This window comes from Nuphar pumila, chromosome 2, assembly GCF_984573655.1.
Source record: "Nuphar pumila chromosome 2, dmNupPumi1.hap1.1, whole genome shotgun sequence".
Lineage (NCBI taxonomy): Eukaryota > Viridiplantae > Streptophyta > Magnoliopsida > Nymphaeales > Nymphaeaceae > Nuphar > Nuphar pumila.
In genome coordinates, this window is record NC_143250.1 from 2,850,185 (window position 1) to 2,865,048 (window position 14,864).

Below are 14,864 nucleotides of genomic sequence, written 5' to 3' on the forward strand. Positions count from 1 at the left end.
AATTCAGTCAGATATGGGATAAAATCCTATTCGTTGACATCCCTACTGACCTTGTAATGCTGGTCCAGCCCTTGTGTAGGGCTGGCAGGATTACCCAAGTCCAACTTAATATAAGATCAAACTTGGACCTGCCTAGCAAGGTTGCACGTCTCGTCCCATATGCTCGTTCGAGGATTTTTTTCTTTAGTTGACCCATCTCTGACTGAAATCAAGTCTTTTACATATAAAATATACAAACAGATCATATTAGATCCGAATCCAAACATAAACCCAATACAAAACACAGTCCAAATCTGAATAGATCGGAGAACAACGACTCAATGTGTATATCTGAACCGATCAGAATATCCTTTTATATCCAACTTTAATGATCCATGTCCAGAGAGAAAGTGTTAGATTTGGATCCGAGGACCAACCAAACCCAAATCATTTGCACCGCTTTTATGTTGTTCCACTAGCTAAGCTAAACGTTGTAATTAAGAATGATTGGGAATCGTCCTGAATCAGCCAAATTGAACCCTGGTTCAGTTCAATTCGGGCTGAATCGAGGTTGAATTAGCCATTTTTAATATATATTTTTTTTATTTTGAATGATTTTTAAAATTAAAAAATAAAATTCACTGGTTTGGTTCGATGTGTTCCGAGTCCGAATTGGTCGGTTATGTGAATTGTTTCGAAATTTGTTCGAGCCTCAAATGACAATATTGGTCCAGATGCAGTGCAATGGCTAACAATAGCATGAAAGCAATGGCGGAGCCAGAAATCCAAATTAGGGTGAGCACAGGTGTGTGGCAATGGACAGGCTATCAGAGAGAGAGAGAGAGAGAGAGAGAGAGAGAGAGAGGATCAACATTACCACTCATGAAGATCAACAAAATGTTGAATCCATGAACCAAACAATATAGAAAACAAAACTAAAATATAGAGAAATAAAAAGCTAAAGAAAAAGAAACTACAGACAGATAGCAACAGACAACAAAGCCAAGCTCAACCAGGATCCGCTAGATTAGAAGAAACCACCGATGAATGAACGTTGTTCAGAGAGAAGGAGAGGTCTTTAAGATGCATACGTAGAATCACATATACATCAACCAGGATTTTATGGGATTATTAAGGATGATCGAAATTTGACGAAAAGTAGCATCATTGCATGTCATTCAAACAAACCACCAAGTAGTAAGCAACCACGTCTTCCAGATCAGTCTCCACCGCTTGCATTGCCTAATTCCAATAGAGTCCAGGAGCATATCAAGTGCAAAAGACTCCTCTTTGATAATTACGTCCGGAGATCTCCACGTTCTATTAAATAGGGCCACAAAGATTGGGCAGGACCAGAATAAATGATACTACAAGAAATTTTTGGATTAGCAACGACCTCAATCCATAGCTAATCAGTCGCTAAACAGTTTAGCGACGGATAACTTTCATCACAAAATTATAGTCGCTATTTGGCGACGGAAACTATCTGTCATAAATTTTGTCGCTAATTTATGACAAATTAGCAAATGCCATGATTCGTCGCAAGGCCGTCGTTAATATACAAAGATTTTGGTTTGGCGACAGATTTTAATTCGTCGCTACTTCTGTTGCTATTGTAGCGACGAACTTAGCGACGAATTAAAATCTATCGTAAAAACATTGGCCGATTCACTTTTGTGACAAATTAATATTCATCCCTAATTCATCGCTAAATTGGATGTCGATAGTAAACAGCGATGGATAATATCCATCGCTAATCCATCACAAACAATAAAAAAAATTTAAAAAAAATTGTTTAAAACATAAATATCGAGAAAAAAATCTCGTGATACAATTTATATTTCCTGTGTATAAAAAATAAAGTACACATAAAAAATACATATAAAAAGCAACTAAAACAATTTATCGATCCACTATAAGCCTCGCCAAGTTCTAGTTATTTACAAGTGAACATTTATAAAGAGTTTTTTTTTAAATAATAAGAAGGTACAACAAATTTAACACATGAAACTAATCATCGCCAAGATTCTGTGCGTCATCTTCTTCATTGTTTCAATATGCCTCTTCAGCTCCTCTACGCTAATTATCTCCAGCATCCTACAAGAGAAAAGAAATGTTAGTATTGATAAACAAAATATAATGAAATAAATTATATGCAATGCACCTAAGTTAAGGCAATCAAAGTAACATGAAATCTAACGACATGCAATACATCACATGAAACTTTCATACTTGAGAGGCACCTGCAGACGAAGTTCTCTTGTTTCGAAAAACGATGCACAACTTATTAAGGACAACGTCGAAAATTGCTTCATGTAAATAGTCACGCATTGTGTCCTTAACAAGCTGGCGTACACCATCCCAAAAAATAGGTGGGTCAGTCGGATGCTTAGAGTTGATGCTGGCGGGAGAACTCTGTGAGCCGTGACTGGAGGAGGTAACGACTGGTGAGGTGTTCATATTACTCCCAAACCCGAACACACTACCCTTTTTGGGTTCACTTGTTGCAGTCACCCATGTTGCAGGATCAAAAGGTGAATGCTGAGTAGAGTCATCACCATATCGCTCTACCATTTGTTGCTCATATGACTCCTACAAAGTAATGATTACAGTATGAATTAATAATTAAGAATTGCAATGTTTATGATAACTTGTATAATATAATATTTATTAATACAATAAATATATAACGTTATCGTTCTCACATTCTCTTATACGAACTCTCCCATGCTCTTACGTTTATGTGTTTTAACAAACACATTTTTGTATGACACAATGCCTCCTTTTTCTACTTCATGCGAAGTTAAATGATAAAAGAATTATTTAACAGGTATGCAACAATACTTATAAAATTGACAATATATATATATATATATATATATATATATATATATATATATATATATATATATTATTGGGTTACCATTTTCTTCAGGTGGCTCGCAAAAGTCCTAGATCCACTTGTGTGTAGATGGGCATCGGGCATTTTCGCTCGGTTTTGTGCAGCCTTCGCTGAGCGGTTTCAAAATTCATGCCCCACCCACTTGTCGCACATTGCATCCCAAACATCTGACCTGATAGTAGGAAGTCCATGGCCCTTCCACTGCAATGGATCATCTATCTCGCCAGATGTTTTTCTTATTGCAGTCTTCATATTGTGCAACATGTCTGCAAATCGACTGACAGCCACCTTCTGCCACACCTTCCTCGCGTCGTGCTCCTCTATCGTAGTCGCGAAGCGATTCGAAGCCTACAAATATTTTCAAAAAGTTAGTAGACATGACTATAGCAAAAATTTAAATATGAAACACATTAACTATGAGAAATGATTATATACCATGAATGAGGACCACAATCTGTCCAACACCGCCTTCGGGTACTCTTTCTATTTAGCGACCAATCCTGGTAGATGTTGAACTAGTAAATTCTTAATCTCTCGTATTACTTTTTGTGACTCGAACCTCGCACTGCACATGAATTGGTACACAGTAACTATCAATATACAATATTTATAAGATAAGTGAAAATGAAACAATTACGGTCTATTATCGATATACACTATTTGAATGAGTCTTCTTATGTCAGATTGAGAAGACCCTGCATTCAGCGTTGTCTCATGACTTGTATGAACAATTGGTGTAGGTGGGTTATGGGCAGGCGAAACATCATCTATAGAAAAATGAGTTAGAAATTCACACAACGCGCATTTAAACTAATCAAGTATACAATTAGTTAAATGATATACCTATCGAAGTAGCCCGTAAGGATGAAAGTTGAGACTGGTTATCACTGGGTGATCGACCACTGTAACCGCCATGAACCATATTCTAACAAATAAAAAATATCATGCAATACATTCAAACATTGCAATACCTTCAAATCATTCAAATCATTGCAATACATTTCAATACATTCAAATAATTCAAATCATTTACATCAAATATTGCAATACATTCAAATCATTCAAACACGTTACAATACATTCAAATCATAACTCTATACGTATCGAAGATATATAATCAAAGAATAAAAAATATCATGCAATACATTCAAACATTGCAATACCTTCAAATCATTGCAATACATTTCAATACATTCAAATAATTAAAATCATTCACATCAAATATTAGAATACATTCAAATCATTCAAACAAGTTACAATACATTCAAATCATAACTCTATACGTATCGAAGATACATAATCAAAGAATAAAAAACGTCATGCAATACATTCACATATTGCAATACCAGCACGGCTTGATCGCTGAGTAGAAATCGACGGTGACACTCAAACCAACACGACTTTTTTCCATGCGTCAATCTAAAAGATTTTGTATCCTTCATGCAGTACGAGCATGCCAACCTCTCATGTGTGCTCCAACCAGATCACATATCATATGCAGAAAAGTCATTGATTATCCATAGAACAACAACCTTCTTATTGAAATTTTATTTTTTATGGGCATCATACGTGAGAACATCGTCATTCCATAGTACTTTCAGTTCATCAATCAATTGCCTTAAATATACATCAAGATTTTGGCCCGGAGAGATCAGACCAAGGATCAATAGAGACAAGAAAAGATTTTGACGCTTCATACACAAGCTTGGAGGAAGGTTGTATGAAGTTACAAATACTGGCCAACACGAGTATGTAGTTGATCTACCATCAAATGGATTAAATTCATCTGTACATAAACCGAGCCTAACATTTCTCACTTCCATTGTGAAGTTCTGATGAGTACGATCAAAGTGCTTTCAAGCTTCTACATCAGCAAGATGCGTGATCTTGTCTTTATCATGTTAAACTTTATTTGCATGTCATTTCATGTGTTTAGCTGTCCTCAAAGACATATGCAATCGTTGCAATCTAGGAGTGAGAGGAAAGTAGTGGAGTGACTTGTAAGACACTTTTTTTGACCTCGTACTAGCATTGCCTCTTGTTTTTAGCTTGAACTTAGGATGCCCACATGACAGGTATAATCTGCTATTTTCCTGATCTTTGAAATACAACATGCAGTGATTTGGATAAGCATTTATCTTTTGATACCCCATACCTAGAGCGTTGACCATAACCTTCGCATGATAGAAATTTTATGGCAATTTCTCATCTTTGGGCAACATACTCTTCACAATAGAACACAAACGGTCAAACTATGATTGACTCAAATTATACTCGGACTTCAAATTTATTAGTTGAAGAACTGCAGACAAGATAGTGTGACTCTTGCAACCATTTCAAAGTGGCTCATCAGCATCTCTAAGTAAATCATAAAATCTACTAGCTACATCGTTTGGTGATTCTTCATCTACTGTAGTTCTTACATCACTAGGACCCATAGCAGAACCGAGTTCTGTTCTTGTGGCATCAAATATCAAATCCATATATGGATTATTGTGGCACATTCACCCATGCATCAAATTTGTTTCTAAATTCTTCTCCATGAAACATCAAATTCTGATAATCACTCACAAAACCCTTCCTATATAGGTGATGTCTAATGTCATGAGGTTCTACAAATCGATTATTCTTATAAATCTTGCAGGGACACTTAATTCGACCTATGGGATCCACTGTACTGACACTTGTCATTGCAAATTTAATAAAACTTTCGACATTATTCATATATTCAAGCAATACCTCATTGTCAACTATCCTACGATACATCCATTCACGGTTTGCAGTTATTTTATCGTATAATGTTACGAATATTATCCTAACCAGTTAAAAGAGAATCATCAGAATGCTATAATGAAGAAAATATCAAATTTATCATGCATTCGTGGTAGATGTAATGATTTGATATATCACACACACACACACACACACACACACACATATATATATATATATATAATGTCATACAATCATAAGAACTATGATGCATGCATTGATAACTTAATATTTTCATGTGCAAACTATTCATAACATGATACATTCATTTGAAGCATGTTTTTATGATACAATTTCATATGAAAGTCATAATCAAATTGAAAGTAACTTCATGTAAGCATAGATACAATCACATCAAACATTACAATACATTTAAATCATTCATATCAAAACAATGTCAAACATATATCTACAGCAAACACACTCCAATATCCCGCTAACTACTACCATGACTAGCATGGAATCCGAACTCCAAAAATAAGAATACTTCTATTTTCATATATTAAAATCATGCTCAGCATGATCTCTGAACTCCATCAAAGCAGTCCTACATATCCACAACTAAGTGAGTGTGTAAACAAAAAAGTGTTGCATCCAAAAAATTAAATAATCTGTTATGCACATGCATCACTTACTCACCACGGGTATTTACCCGATTTGCATTGCTTTTGTCACTTACTTACCACGGGTGGCGGGGCACAAGTGGGATTCGTTGAAAAATGTATAAGTGACATTGTATTAAAATGAAGTTTATTACCCGATAACAAAGAGGGTGACGCCCCCTGTCGGAAACAAGCCCGAACAGGGAGACACAACCCTTTGGTGAAAGCGAGACAGACAGGGGTGCTGCCCCTATCGATAGTAAGGTCAAGGCAGGGGGTCTCGCTCCCTTCCATATCAATCATGAGGCAGGGGGGTCTCGCCCCCTGTCGAGGCAAAATTTCCCGACAGAGGGATCCGCCCCTTGCCCGACAAAATTTCCTGGCAGAGGGATTCACCCCCTGCCAGGCAAAAAAGACAAGGGGCAGGGGGGCTTCGCCCCCTATCGAAATTATCAAGGAGAGGGGGGTGAAGCCACCGTCTACTAGGGAAAACAAAAGTGCAGGGGGCTTCTCCCCCTATCGATCATTCTCTCACAGCGGACAGGGGGGGGCTGTGAGCAAAGTCAAGAGGACAGAGGGGCCCCTGTCTGCAAAGTCAAGAGGATAGGGGGGGGGGGGGTGTCGGCATTCAAAAGGACAGGGGCGAAGCCCCCTATCATGCTAGAGAAAAAGAGGACAGAGGCAGATCCCTCTGTCCTGTCGAAGAGATCAAGGGCAAGGGGAGCGTCTGGCAGAGGCGATCGGGGCCTCTGTCAGCCCTCACCAACTACATAGGGGCGGAGAGGGCCATGTAGAGGCTGTCGGGCCTCTGCTGGCCCTCCGACAACCATAAGGGAAGGGGGCGACTACACCATAGGGGAAAGGAGAATGGTTACCTGCGAACGGGGCTCACCGGATGAGGCTCGTAGGAAAATCCAGAGGGGGAACAACGAGAGAGAGAACAGGATGGGGAAAGAGAGGTTGACGGGCGACGGGCGGTCGACGGGCGCCAGTCGGACGGGCGACGGGAGGTCACCGGTCGGGTGGGTGACAGGAGGTCGCTTGGTGGTGGGCGAGCGAAGGGCGGCGAGTGGGCGACAGGAGGCAGACGAGCAGGCAGACCAACGGAGGTCGACGAGCGCCGATCGGGAGGTCGCCGATCGAGCGGGCAATGGGAGGTCGCCTGGCGGTGGGCGACGACGGTAGTCGGACGGGCGATGGTGGGGCGATTGACGAAATAGAAAAGGAAAAGGGACTCCAATTAGGGATTTATGGAAAATTTAGCGATGGAAACATTTCATCACAAACGTCGTTGCAAATGTGCGACGAAGTAGCGACAGAAAATTTCTGATGCTGAGCCGTCACGAAGTTGCAACGGAATTTGAGACAGAATTTTGCCATCGTTAATTTGCGAAAGATTCCCGACATATTGTTTTCCATCGCTAAGTCCGCAAATAATTCAAATGTTAGCGACAGATAGTTTTCTCTAGCTAATCTGTCATAAATTGGCGATGAAAAAATCCATCGCAAATTTTTGTTGCTAATTGGAGTTTTTCTTGTAGTCTGCGAAGTAGTTTCTTCAACAGCTTGACAAAGCACACACCAGCTAGGTAACTAAAAGCCCAACTTCTTTAAATAACTGTGAGTCAAAACCCTATCATGCAAAATTAACCAAGCCAAGACCCGAGATCTTGGGGAAGAGCCCTTAGCCCATAACACACACTCAGGTAACCAATCAGCCCCCGGAGGGAGCAACGATCTATACACTTTGTGGGTGTGGAACACACCATTTGGCGCAATCACCCATTGCAACCACTGATCGTAATTTCTCGCATCCCCAATTTGATCTCTGAAGAACGATAAAGCTCTCAGCCACATGCTTCGCAAGTGTGAGATCGCCAAACTCAGGGTTCCATGACGAAAAAGAGATAAATCTGGAGCACCATATTTAGCATGAAGCAAATGAGCACATGGAGAACCTAGTTGATGGGCCATCCAACATTGCTTGGCTATAAGAGCAATACTCCTCTGTCTTGGAGCAAAAACACCTAAGTCAACCATACGCCTAGGTAACACCACCGTTCACCAACCAACCAAATGGCGCTTACTCTGAAGTTGACACCCAGACCAAAGAAAATCCGCCATTAAACGACAAATTTGCTTCTCCACACCCACATGCATCACGAACATAGATATAAAGAATTCAGGAATAGAAGAAAGAACATTAAAGTCAGATGGCCAGCGATGGAGAGATAAGGCGCCTGCCACAAAAAAACTTGTTTTTTACTTTTTGAATAGTTAAAGCCTAAGCAGCGAAAAAGAGGCGCTTCACTTGTAACGACAGGCCCAAATACATCATCGGCAACTCAGAGATTGCGCAATTAAAAATTTGTTAGCCTGCTGCAAGCATAGAAGACTCAACATTGAACATAGTAAGAGAGCATTTGCTATAATTTAGGGAAAGCCCAAAAAAAGAAAGAAAGAACTGGAGAATAAGCTTGAATCTAAGCATCTGTTGCACGTTTGCTGGCCCAAAAATAATTATATCATCAGCATAAATAAGAATATGGTCCGAGAAATTCGGAACATCTAAAGGATCTATCAGGCTCTTCTCCACAACATGTTCGAGCAACACCACGAGACCCTCAGCAAAGGCATTGAACAACAAAGGCGAGAGAGGGCAGCATTGCCTTAATCCATGTCCCAACTTGATTTGGCCACCTCTAATGTCGTTAATCTTAATCATGGCTTGAGCATTGAAGACCAATTGTCTCACCCACCCAGAAAAATGATGACCAATGCTAAAATTGGATAACATTTGAAATAATAAGGGCCAATGCACAAAATCAAAGGCTTTATGAAAATCTAATTTAAGAGAAAAATAGGTCTGACCACTAAGATATAAGGAGTGAATGACTTCAAAGGCCAAGATGAATGAATGGTGAATCCTCTTGTTGTGGATAAAGGCAAACTGAGAGTTCAAAAATATTTGGTGAGCCACAGCCTTCAACCTATTAGCCAAACATTGGCGATCATTTGATAAAGGCACTCATAACAGAAATTGGGCGAAACCTAGAGATATCAGTGGCAACATCATCTTTCAGAATTAAAGAAATAATTGTCAAGTGGGTTTGAATAGGCAATCTGGAGTTGCGATAGAACTCATCAAACATGTTAATAACATCAGGCTTAACACAAGACCAAAAAATTCTGAAGAAATCCACATGAAACCCATCAGAACCTGGAGCTTTCTACCCCGACAAACCTTTGATGGCCCTAAAAATCTCATCTTTAGAGAACTTCATTTGCATAATTCTGGCTTGATCTTGCATCTCCAGAGAGAGAAAGAGAGAGTTGGGTTAGGGGTTCACAGCATTTGGGTTAGGGTGGACGGGGAGAATGATAGGAATACAAACCACCTAGCGACTTTCACTTTTGACCCGACTGCCTTCGTGCCCTTGACTCCTAGTCATTTCGAAGAACACTTGCCCCCGTCTTACCACGGCTGCTGACACGGAGTTATTACGACTTCATTCCAGTCACTAGTCCCGCCTTCGACACACTGCCCATCCTAACCCAAACCCCTTTTATTGGGGATTTCTTGGCTACCCTGAACCATATGTAGTTCCACCCCAGCATGAAAGTCAAGCCAATGGCATATGGATATCTTGATCGTGTTCATTTTGGTAAATACGACTCAGAATTGTATAAACAAATTTGAGGGGGAATGGTGACAGGAGTGGACACGCTCGGACATGTGGACAGACTTTGACATGTATATATGAACAATATTTCAATGCTATATAAATATTATTTTAATGTTTTAAAGTAGTATTTTAATAAAAATATATATTTTTACATTAAAATATCAAAACATAATTTTTTATTGATTAAAAAACTAAAACATTTTGTGTCTTCGTGTCTTATTTTTTCCAAACAAATTTCGAACTTAAGAGTTGAACCCACGTCAGGTGTCCTCGTGTGCACGTATCTTTGAGATAGCCTTCCATCTGCTGCTAGGCCCCACAGCTGAGAGATTGTGCAACAGCAAACCAAGGGCACTCAGGTTCAGCAGCACAATGCATTTGTGCGATGTGATTGCACCTGATCCCAATTCTGAACAATGTGGATGCTACCTGAGAACGTGTAGTTTATCAAACTTATTTGATTCACAACACAAAGGTTTCAAAATATGTAAGTTATGACATGTATGCTCGACTGCCCTCGGTTTTGAACTAGGAATTAGCCGCTTATTTAATATATATATATATATATATATATATATATATATATATATATATAGAGAGAGAGAGAGAGAGAGAGAGAGAGAGAGAGAGAGAGTAATGAGTCTATGCTAAACCCATTGGTGTTAAACCGCATGCTAAATGGGTTTTTCAGCTTCTCTGGTACTTTTTATTTGGTTCTCGGACCTATAAATGTGTTGGGCATGATAGATTTACTAAGAATCCACACCTGGATCATATGTTTTCAATGAAAAAAATAATGTTTGGAGCCTAAAAAATTTACAAAGATTTTGGACCGTTGATTTTTTGAAGTTTATAAAAATCCACCCATGTGGAATCAAATACTTCAATAGCTGATCCTTATAAAATCAAGTACATAGATCACATCTATATGGTTAGAATTTAAAAATAAAATAGCCCTAAAAACCTATTTAGCATGCAGCTTAGCACTAAATGTGTTTAGCACTATATATATATATATAGTGCTTCAGTTACTCCCCCTTATTAATCATTGGATCTTTTAAGATCCAACTGTGATGCATGCAGAAATATAACTGCTCCCATAGTTGTGTATGTGAAAGACCTACAGCAGCCTAACCGTAACCCTTTTATAACCAGTGAATCTTGACCTGAACTCGGGTCAGAGCTGGGTCCAGTTTTGGTTAGAATATCCCAAACCAGATGTCAGTCCGTCGTACTACTCGGATCTTATGGGTTCAGCTCAAATAACTAATGTGATTCATTTCATTGGTTTCAATTTTTGTTCTATTAGACACTGATCGTTATGGTGATTAGTCAAAACCCGATTCATTGATAAATTCACTCGTGTTGATAGACATATGGTCCCAACTGATGCATCAAAGACTACGATGTTGTTGAAAATTAGTTTCTGACCCTAATCGATCTTCAAAATGATTTAGAGAATCGGTCGGTACCGGCTGACTTGAATTGGGCCGCGTGGTTGGTTTGTTTTTCTTAATTAAAAAAATCATGAAAAAAAAACTGATTCAAACGTGAATCAGCTTGAACTGGAGCGATTCAGCCCCAGTTCTGCTGATTTCGGGTTGATTCAAAGAAATTTTAAGTAGGGCTTGATCAACCTTGAATTGGTGACTGTTTGATTTGATTTTGATAATATTGCATAATAGAGTTGCAAATGGGTCTGAGACGTTGACCTAAAACTGCATCGAGCTTTCAATGATTGGGTCCACTTTGTATTTGGATCTGACTTGCTAACACATGGTAGAATCTGAATACAAACACAATTGACCTTAATAGATAAGTCATTGGTCATCTTTGGAAGTGGCATGAGTTTAAATCTCATCGTCTTCCTTTCAAAAAATCATTCTACACAAATTTCAAAAAGTTTAAAAGTAATTTTAAATTAAGGGTCTTCAACTCGAGTCGATCTTAAACAACAAGATTTTCTTCACGAGCAGAGCTGACTTGGCTTGAATCGGGCTCGTGTGCATGCCTACTCTCACATAGTAGAAGTCATAGATGTATATTGCAATTGAGAGATGTTTTCGGCATAGTTTATTTGATAAAAATCATGATTTTTGGACACAAAATAGATTTTATTAATCATGAAATTTTGGTACATTGTGGGCGATTGATTTTTGTAACTCATAAAAAAGCTACACAAATTACAATCGCATTATCCAAAACTTGTTTTCTACTTAAAAATGCATGTAGATAATGTCTATAAGGTTGGATTAACAAAAAACTCAAGAATTTGAAAAATCAAAGCTTCTACTAGCTGGAAGCAAGTGCTCTCCGCACCTTTATTGGAAAGCATGCATTCAAGTTTTATCAACTCAATCTGACGACATGAAGGTTTGTTTGGCAAGGATCAAACCTTGGATAATGTTATTTCAATTCAAAATATGAGTTTTTGAGTTGTGAAAATTTAGTGCATTGTGTACCATTAATTTTTGACATCCCTTAAAATAACCTGATTATGTGTCACAATCATATGAATCAAAACTTATTTTCACTAAACAAACATTGTAGATCACATCCATAAGATTTAATTTATAAAAAAAATTCTAAAACTATGATTTCTCTCAATAGTTTCATAATATTATTTGGTGCCTTCAATAGCACCAAACATTAACTCTCTCTCTCTCTCTCTCTCTCTCTCTATATATATATATATATATATATATATATATATATATAAAAGCTTCTATTGTGATATCGTACACACTTGATGTATATAGATTTAAGCTTCAAAAGTAAAATCCAACAATTGAATGACGTTTAACATGTTTTATTTACTATATTTATGTGTTACAGTTGATTCAAACATGAAGTTTTATACTATTTTTTTTTACCATCTCAAAAATAAAATGTTATGGTGCATTAGATATGATAAAACTTTCTAACATAGTAAATAAATGATGATAAATACATGTACCGTTAGATTGAACATTTGGAGGCTAGATTCATAAAAAACAAGAGTATTGCCATGTGGTATCATGGTACATAACAATTATTTATATATATATATATATATATATATATATATATATATATATATATATATATATATATATATATATATAACAGGATGGGTAGATTTGAAATTTCTGGTTTGTTGAATTTTCCATAAATGTCATCTGGTACGCACTTCGAGCATAGGTGGGGATATGGCATTCAAGCAGGCTGGATTGGACCAAAGCCAACCTGCAAAACAACTCGCTTATAATAAAACGGTGCAACCGTGCAATTATAATTTGTGCTAGCTGACGTAGCTGCACTAATGGGAATTCTTCAAGTCAAAATGAAAAAGGGGAAAACCAATATCATATCGCCACACGTTTCTGACTTTGGCATAAATCTCGTGCCTTCGACTTAAATCCCTTGCTGGCTTAGGGCTTTGCGTTTCGGGTCTGAACAGGGTCCAACAAAATTTTTTCCTGAATATTCACCTAATTTTAGAAGGAAGAAAGTGAGTATATATAAGCGTGGTATATATTAGATTTTATAAAGAAATTGAGGCAATGACTCGTTTTGTCTCAACCTGTCTTTTTCAGTTAACCAGGACTTAAACTGGATTGGTTCACGGGCTATCCAACCCAGATCAACCTTAAGGTCCACTTATGGATCGGACCTGGTCGGTGACACGACCCTTTTATACGGACTTGGTAAATTGACATTTTACAATTCCAAACATGAAACTTCATGGAAGAAGAGATATGATGAAGGCAGAGAGAATGAATTGAAGAGGTAGCCGTCCACCACCAACTTCTACCTATCTGTAATTTGGTTGGCATTTGTAGACCTTCTTCCCATCCTTCCCAGAAGCACCTAACACCTTCCCCCTGCACCTTCTATTTCTCTATATTAACTCCCATCCTCTTCTCACCAATCCAATCAACCATCTATATTCTCTGCTTCAAACACAAGTATGGTCTCAAATATGAGACAAAGCTTCGAGGATTTCCTGCCTGTGATGGAGGAGAAGTTGGGGGGAGAGGGGCTGATGGACGAGCTCTGCAACGGTTTCAGGCTGCTCATGGACCCACAGAGAGGGCTCATCACGTTCGAGAGCCTGAAGAAGAACGCGGAGGCGTTGGGGTTGAAGGGGATGAGCGATGGGGAGGTGATGGAGATGGTGAGAGAGGGAGATTTGGACGGTGATGGTGCTCTCAACCAGATGGAGTTCTGCGTCCTCATGCTCAGATTGAGCCCAGAGTTGATGCAGCGATCATGGAGATTCATCGAGGAGACTCTCATTGGAGAATTTGTGGATTTTGTGCAATAATATTGTTTTTGTAACTTTATATTTCATTTTTGATATAGAAATCATTGCTCTCTCTCTCTCTCTCTCTCTCTCTCTCTCTCTCTCTCTCTCTCTCTCTCTCTCTCTCTCTCAGTAGAGGCAAGTGGGCGAAATCTGATCCGGTGCAATCACATTGTACAAATGCTTGCACCTTACGGTGGTCAGGTGCAGCGGCACATGCACTTTATGCAATGAGATTGCACCTGAAGCAAGCAAAGGAGGATCAGATGCAATGTGATTCCACACTTTGAGTGTCCTGCTGCACATGATCACCCTTCATCTTTGGGATACAGCCTGTCATCTGTGAGGCCCAAGCATTGATGGACGGTGATCAGGTCCGGCAGCAGACTAAAAGTGTGCAATTACTGTGCACCTGATCTTCTCTGGAATCAGGCAGAGGAATTGGTTCCTATGTATCCAATACCAGATCATCTGACTAATCTGATGTTTGCTAAATGGATCTGAATTCCGATTCATATTTGGATGGTGAAAAGATCATACAAATCAGAAGTATTATATGTAATTGTGTTCAATTTTTGTATATATATGCTATCCAGCAAGTACACATGGGTCATATCTGATTTTGGATTTGGTTAGGT

General features: G+C 38.6%; 1 pseudogene; it reads left to right on the forward strand.

The window, feature by feature from the left end:
* The first annotated feature begins 13,840 nt into the window (after positions 1-13,840).
* LOC149844479 (calcium-binding protein KRP1 pseudogene) lies at positions 13,841-14,299 on the forward strand (annotated as a pseudogene).
* Positions 14,300-14,864: the final 565 nt, after the last annotated feature.